Here is a 7,628-nt window from a genome sequence, read left to right as displayed (position 1 = left end):
CTGACATTTCTACCTGGGAAACCCTGGCCAATTTACTTCCCTTTCTGTATGTGTCGGCTTCCCCATCTTTGGAAGTAGGGAGGAAGGTCCCTATCTACTAAGAAGCTCAATGACAACACATAAGAAGACCTTTGGACATCAGCATGCCAAGCACATAGGAAATACTCAGTGTCAGTTGGCACTAAGAGGCCCTCAGTACAGAGTTCTTCTCTGATTGCCACAAATCCCATAGCACCGACGGCCCAGATGTAGCTATGTAGGAGACAGCTGCCTTCAGAATAGAAGTGAAGTTAGTGGTAAAATTACCTAAGAGACAAGAAGTTTGGAGTTTTAGATAAAAACTAATTTATTGATCTCTTGAGTCTCAACAGGCATTTCTTTGAGGCCAGTATTAGGGGGTCCTAAACCTTCCAGTAATATAACCTCAAGTGTAGGCCAAGTTAGGTGAGCCAAACGCTCACACACAGATGTAGGAGGTATTCAATAGGATAGCCGGCTCAGAGGCAAATGTGGCCTTACCTGATACGTTGTGAATGTGCATAAATTTCAACTCACCAATTCACTTCTCTATCTCACTTCTGGAAGACACCTGCTACAGTGTGAATGTTTAAGTCCCCCCACAATTTGCAAGTTGGAATCCCACCACCCACTGTGATGGAATTAGGTTGTGGGGCCTTTGAGAGGTCATCCATGGTTAGGACATGAAAGTAGAGCCTCATGAAGGCATTTAGTGCTCTTAAAAAAAGACCTCATAGAACTCCCTAGCTCTGCCTACCATGTGAGGACCCAGCAAGATGTCAGCCTCCCAGTCTGCAACTGAGAAGAGAGCCCTCACCGGAACCAGACCACACTGGGACCTGATCTTGCACTTCCAGCCTCCAGAAATGTGAGCAATAAGTTTCTTTCATCTAGAAGCCCCCCAGTCTGTGGTATTTTGTTACAGCAGCCTGAATAGACTAAGAAAACACGTAAGTGTACACAAGAAACCTCATCCAAGGGTGTTCGTGGTGGTACTGCTGATAGTGAAAAGATGAAAATAGGGGCACCTGGGTGGCTCAGCAGTTGAGTGTCTGCCTTTGGCTCAGGGCATGATCCCGGGTCCTGGGATCGAGTCCTGCATTGGGTTCCCCCCCAGGGAGCCTGCTTCTTCCTATGTCTATGTCTCTGCCTCTCTCTATGGGTCTCTCATGAATAAATAAATAAAATCTTTTTAAAAAAAAAAAAAGGTGAAAATAACCTAAGTGATTTCCACTGGAGAAACAGCTCAACCAATCACAGTATTTTGGCAACGTGGAATCCTACGCAAGCATGAATGAAATTCAGAATCCTGCATCCTGATATACTAAGATCTCTAACAGGTATTGCACTAGAAGAAAAACAAGATGAAAATTCTATGTGTAATATAATCCACAAACATAACACTACATACTTTTATACATACAGGTTTGTATAAAAGAAATTGCAAGCTGCATTCTCCCCTGTTTCTTCATAACAGAATTATGACTTTATTTATTGTAGAAATGAATTTGGCTGAAAAACTACACTTCCCAGCATCTCTTGCAAGTAAGTATAGCCACTAAATTCTGGTCACTGAGCTATAATCAGAAGTAGGTGCAAGTAAGATCTCCTTCCTTTCTTCCATGTCTGGCCCTAGATGTGGATAGAATGAATAATGCTCTGGTCACCATACTGGACCAGGAGGTGACCCTGAGAATGGAGAAAATAGACAGGAGCTTGCAGACAGGTGCCCCGATCCCTGATGACACCATGCCAGCCTGGACTGCCCGCCTCCAAACTTCCTTATGTGACAATGAAACTTCTAACTGACTTGAGCTATTTTTATTTGAGTTTTCCTATAATATGCAGCCAAATCTAAATCCTCCGCAATACAGAAGCCAAGTCCAACAGTCTGCAAAGATACACACTCAACTAATTTCAGTGATCATCTCTGGGGAAAGGAGGGCAAGGCTGCAATTACAGAGAGAAGGCCAAGGAAAACACAGCTCTTTCCTATTTCATTTTTTAGAATTCATTCATGTATCTGTACATCTAAGAAATGACGTTAAAATAAAAGGGTAGCATCCATGTTAGATTGAAAATGAGGAGCGCCTGGGTGGTTCAGTCAGTTAAGCATCTGCCTCAGCTCAGGTCATGATCTCCGGGTCCTGGGATCAAGCCCCACATGGTCAGGCTCCCTGCTCAGTGACAAGTCTGCTTCTTCCTCTGCCCCTACTTCTGCTTGTGCTCTTTCTCTGTCTCTCTCAAATTGATACACAATTTTTTTTAATGAAAACAAGAGAAGGAGGCAGAGCCTGAGGAAGCAGCAGCTGGCAGGGCTCAGGGCATCAGGTGCTCTGGAGATGCTTCTCACTGAGCTACCCTGATGCAGCCACAGAAGGGCTAGACCAGATCAGCAGCCCCCTCCCCAGGGGCCTCTCACCCACATGGTCAGCTGGGAAGCCCCATCACACACACACACACACACACACACACACACACACACACCTGCAGGCTGGCCGCCAGAAACCACCCAGCAGGCAACAAGCCTGGGCCCTTCCAGATACATATGAATCCCAACTGAGCCACTTGCAGGGCTTTGTTGTCGCTGAATCATTGGGTCCCAGAAGGGGAGGGTTAGGTTCATTTACTTGCCCTGTCAGAAGCATTTAGTCTTTCACCATCACCATTTCTAAGTCAGGAAGAAGGCGTATGGCTGTCACAGGGTTGACGTCATGTCAGATTGCTCCTGTGCAGTGAGAGCGATGCCCCACAATTCTATCCTGAGTCAGCCACGGGCCTGGAAAGAAAGCATGACCTACATATCCCGCTGGTCTTACAGTGCCCCCCCCCCCAAGTGACAAAGACAAGCGAAGCTAATGGAGTATGTCACTGAGATGTTGCATCCACAGTCAACTCACATTCACCGAGTTTGGATGACATATTAGCAAAATCAGCAGGAAGCCCCAGGTGTCTCAACAACAGAGCAGAAATGAAGAGCAATTTTTCCTGATTTCAACACATCTGACCCCTTTTGTTCCAGATTTGGCAAAACCCCAACCCTGAAGATCCAACCGTCAACTTCCTCTACACGCACACCTGGAAAGCCTTGCCCGAGCGGACTGGAATTACAATAAACCAGCATCCCCAACCTCAACGAGGCATTGGCCCAGACCCAGCAACTCTCCTGTTTCAGAATGACCACATCATCCTAATTCCCAAATCTGCCCCCCTCAGGGCCCCTGTTCCTTGGCGGGCTCTATCAAGACAACGATGCCAGAGAGGAACTTCCACATGCACCGCCTCCAGTGGAAAACCTTGCATCCGCATCCATCTCCTGGTTCCCCAAAGCAATCACAAAGCAACTGCTACTTGTCTGGTGTGATCCGTCCCTCCTTTGCATCTCCACCACTCCTCCCAACACCCATTTACTGTAGTGAAGGGGAAGCACCAGTGCTGTTAATAGGAGACTGGGTCTCCTAAGAAATATCAGGCTAAGTTTCCCAGAAGAAGCAATGCTTGAACAAAGATCTGAAGGATGAGGATGAGTTAGCTTGGGAAAAAGGGGGAAAGAATATTCCAAGCAGTGAGACCCTGCATGTTCACAGGCCCTATCATAGACTAAAGAGTTCACACAGTACTTTCAAATTCACCTGTTAGAATCACCCACGTATTTTTTAAAATAAACCCTGAAGAAGCAAAGTCTTCCCAACACTTTCTTAACCACCAAGTCACCTTTAGCTGGTAACTCTCTTAATCTGTTCAGGTTGTTGTAACAAAGTACCACAGACTGGGTAGCTTGTAAACAGAAATTGATTTCTCACGGTTCTGGAGGCTGGCAGTCCATGATCGGGGCACCAGCAGGGTCAGATGTGGGCACTCCTCCCGGTCGTAGACTTCTTGCTTTCATGGTAATGGCAATAATCACATTGGGGGAGGGCTCCACCCTCATGACCTAATCACCTCCTGCAAGGCCCTGTCCCCCAATGCCATCATCTTGGGAGTTAGAATTTCAACAGGAGTTTGAGGGGAGGGACACAAGCATTCAGACTATAGCAGAAGCCAACACACACTTGTGGCTATTCTAATTACAATTAAATAGTTTAATTAAATGATTTGATCATTTAATTAAAATTAAAAGTTTAATTAAAACCAAGTATTCTATCCCTTCATTGCACTAGCCCATTTCATACTGGGCGGTCCAAATGTAGAACATTTCCATCATCACCAGAAGTCCTATGGGGCGTTGCTGAGCTAAACCAACGGAAGCCTAAGAGTGATCCAAGATTCACAGTAACAACGTTTATTTGGTTTTATTTTTAAATGTACTGTTTGGTTTTATTATAGGAAGATTAACCCATGGTCTTTGGTCACTATCACAAAATTAAAGATCACTATTCTTCTACAAACATGTTAACAAATGCTGTTTTCCTTACGAATTCAAGCAGTTTCCAAGATACAAATCTACAACCCTCAAGATTACTCTTTAAGCCAACCACTGAGTAATACAGACAAGTTTTTTTTGCCTTTTTTATTTTTTTAAAAAATTTTTTGTGCCTTTTTTAAGTGAACACTTAGAAATTTACCTTTAGGGATGCCTGGATGGCTCAGCGGTTGAGCGTCTGCCTTTGGCTCAGGGTGTGATCCCAGGTCCAGGGATCAAGTCCGGCATCGAGCTCCCTGCAGGGAACCTGCTTCTCCTCTGCCTGTGTCTCTCATGAATAAATAAACAAGATCTTTTAAAAAAAGAAAGAACTTGACCTTTACGCTGAAAAGATGATCAATAGAGATTTCACTCAAATTTTATGCTTCCCAGTATCATTATCCTCTATCCTTTCCCTTATGTCTCTAAATAAAGGATAAAGAATAACCAAAATTAATAATACTTGCTTGGGGCACCCAGGGGGCTCAGGTCCTGATCCCAGGGTCCTGGGCTGGAACCCCTCCACCCGATGGGTTTCCTGCTCAGCAGAGGGTCCACTTCTCCCAATGTCTCTCACCCTCCCCCTACTAATGCAGTGAGCTCTCTCTCTCCTAAATGAATGAACAAAAACTTTTTAAAAAATAAAATGAAGGGACGCCTGTGTGGCTCAGGGGTTGAGCATCTGTCTTCGGCTCAGGGCATGATCCTGGAGTCCTGGGATCGAGTCCCACATCGGGCTCCCTGCAGGGAGCCTGTTTCTCCCTCTGCCTGCGTCTCTGCCTCTCTCTGTGTCCCTCTCTGTGTCTCTCATGATTAAATAAATAAAATCTTTAAAAAATAAAATGAAAATACTTGTGTCAATATCCTCTTTACTCAGTGTTTCTCATCATGTTCCATGGAGCTTAGGGCTTGTGGTTTCAACTGGAACTAAAGCTCTCTGCCGGATTTAAAACAGTTTTGTTCCAAAGCTGGGAGATGAAGAAACCGTGGTAAATAGGCGGCCAGGTGGCTGGAGGGCAGAGCGGAGGACACGGTTAAGATCAATCAGGGGAAGCGGGCACAGGCCAGTCTATGGAGGGTTTTCACTTTCACCTAATGAGCAGTTAGAAGGCACTCAAGTGTTTCAAGAGGAAGAAGGAACACGGAGGCAGGAAAAAACTTGATCTAATTCTAGTTGCTGCCCAGAGAGAAAGAACAAAGAACCTTCTGGAGGAAGGCCAAAGCAAATGCACACAGACCTCTGGGGACACTGGTGCAGCAGGGCTGGAGGGCAGGTGCCCGGTCATCAGCCAGAGGGTCACCGCACTGCCCCCAATCGCGAGTCAAGAAACCATGCTGACACGTGTGCAAGCGGTCGCAGGGGGAAAAAGGATATGTGAAAGACAATCCCACAAACCTGGGGGGTGTGGTCATTCCCACACCACTAGGCTTATTATAAATATTGAGCAATTCTAAATACTGATTAATACTCAAAAAGGAATGTGTTGAAGGAGAATTCTTGCCTCATAAGCAGCTCAACTCCCATCTCAGGACTCCAAAACAAAAATTTATCATCAGCAGGATTCAAGACTGCCTGACTTTCCCCTGAAATAGTAAAGCAACTCTACCTTTGTTTTCTATATGCCACTCTCCTCCTGTATAAAGAAATACGATGGTAATTTCCTTTCCTAAGAAGAGACAGTAAGTCTGGGCCGTTAATCATCCTAGGATTCTATAGGTCTTGGCAAACCACAGGGCAAATTCAGCCCACGAATGTCCTTTTCTTTTCTTTTCTTTTCTTTTTTTTTTTGTCTGAATGATGCTTTAAAAGAAATTAAGAACGATTTTTTCAATCAGAAAATTTCACAGAGAGGGACGCCTGGGCCACTCAGTGTGGGAGCGTCTGCCTTCGACTCAAGTCGTGACCCTGGTGTTCGGTAATCGAGTCCCACATCGGGCTCTCTGCATGGAGCCTGCTTCTCCCTCTGCCTGTGTCTCTGCCTCTCTGTGTCTCTTATGAGCAAATAAATAAAGTTTTTTTAAAAAGAAAAAGAATTTCACCGAGAAATCTGGAATACTTTTTTCTCTTGAAAAAGCGCAAGATCTGGCCAAAAATCAGGCTTTCTTCATACAAGGCAATCAGCAGCTAGCATGAGTGCCAGGGGGTTCTTAGGGACCCAGATCCTGTTCGGGATCCACCAGCCAGGCCTGGTGTAGGTGATTTGAAGTCGCACAGGTTCCAGGGCTCTTGTCCTCAGCAGCAAGCTACTTTCGCCGTGGGCCTCTGCTGGCAAAGCCCTGCGACTGCACAAAGCTGCCACAGGAGCCCCGCCTGCTGGTTACCAGCTGCAATCCACGCGGTCAGCCTCTCAAAAACAAAATTCTCTCTAACCATGTTCCTGGACTTGTTCTAGCATCACAGGATAGGTGTTCAAGAAATACAAACTGAACATGACTTTGACAACCACTTAAGAAGTGAACAGGTATGCCAAACGTCAAATACAAATTGCTCTCTTAAGATTTGAGAAGAAAATTCAGAATTGCTTCATTTGCATAGCAAAGCCCTGAGGGTTTTTTTCACAAAAAAATAGTAATATGAAAATATGAAATAATGTCCCCATATTCCTGAATATGATAACGCATATCAATTTGGTCCTCAACTTTAAGGGGCAGCAGGGCACTTAGCCCGCCCAAAGAATGGATGCACAACTTCTTGTCATACAGCGTGGTACTCAAAGTAGCCGTCACAGAAAAGGGGGCCAAAACACAAGACGCTCTTTGTCACTGAACTCATGCCAAATGCAGCCCTCCAAGGAGGGGAAATCACTACCTTCCCAGGCCTTCCCAGTCTGCAGGCCAAGATTTTACAGCCCGTTCCAATGTAACACACTTTGACAACTCAATTTGGGTTTTCATTTTTATTTATTTATTGTGTTTTTTAAGTAAGTTCTCTACCCAACATGGGACTTGAACTCACAACCCCAAGATCAAGAGTCACAGTTCCACCGACCGAGCCAGCCAGGCTCCCCTGACAGTTGTATTTTGAAAGACATTTAATTAGACATTTCTGTTCTATTTTTACCACCATTCTCTCTTCTCTAAAAGATAAAATAAGACAGGAAAGCCAAGCCATGCTTTGATCCCACCCTGCAAGTTAATCACCACATTCCTAACTAGCAGCAGGACAGCCCACGAATGTAAAATGCCAAATATTTTACAGCTGAACTGG

Source organism: Vulpes lagopus, chromosome 8 (assembly GCF_018345385.1).
Source record: "Vulpes lagopus strain Blue_001 chromosome 8, ASM1834538v1, whole genome shotgun sequence".
NCBI classification, from domain to species: domain Eukaryota; kingdom Metazoa; phylum Chordata; class Mammalia; order Carnivora; family Canidae; genus Vulpes; species Vulpes lagopus.
The sequence above is the reverse complement of the archived record's forward strand: the minus strand, read 5'-3'. Positions refer to the sequence as shown.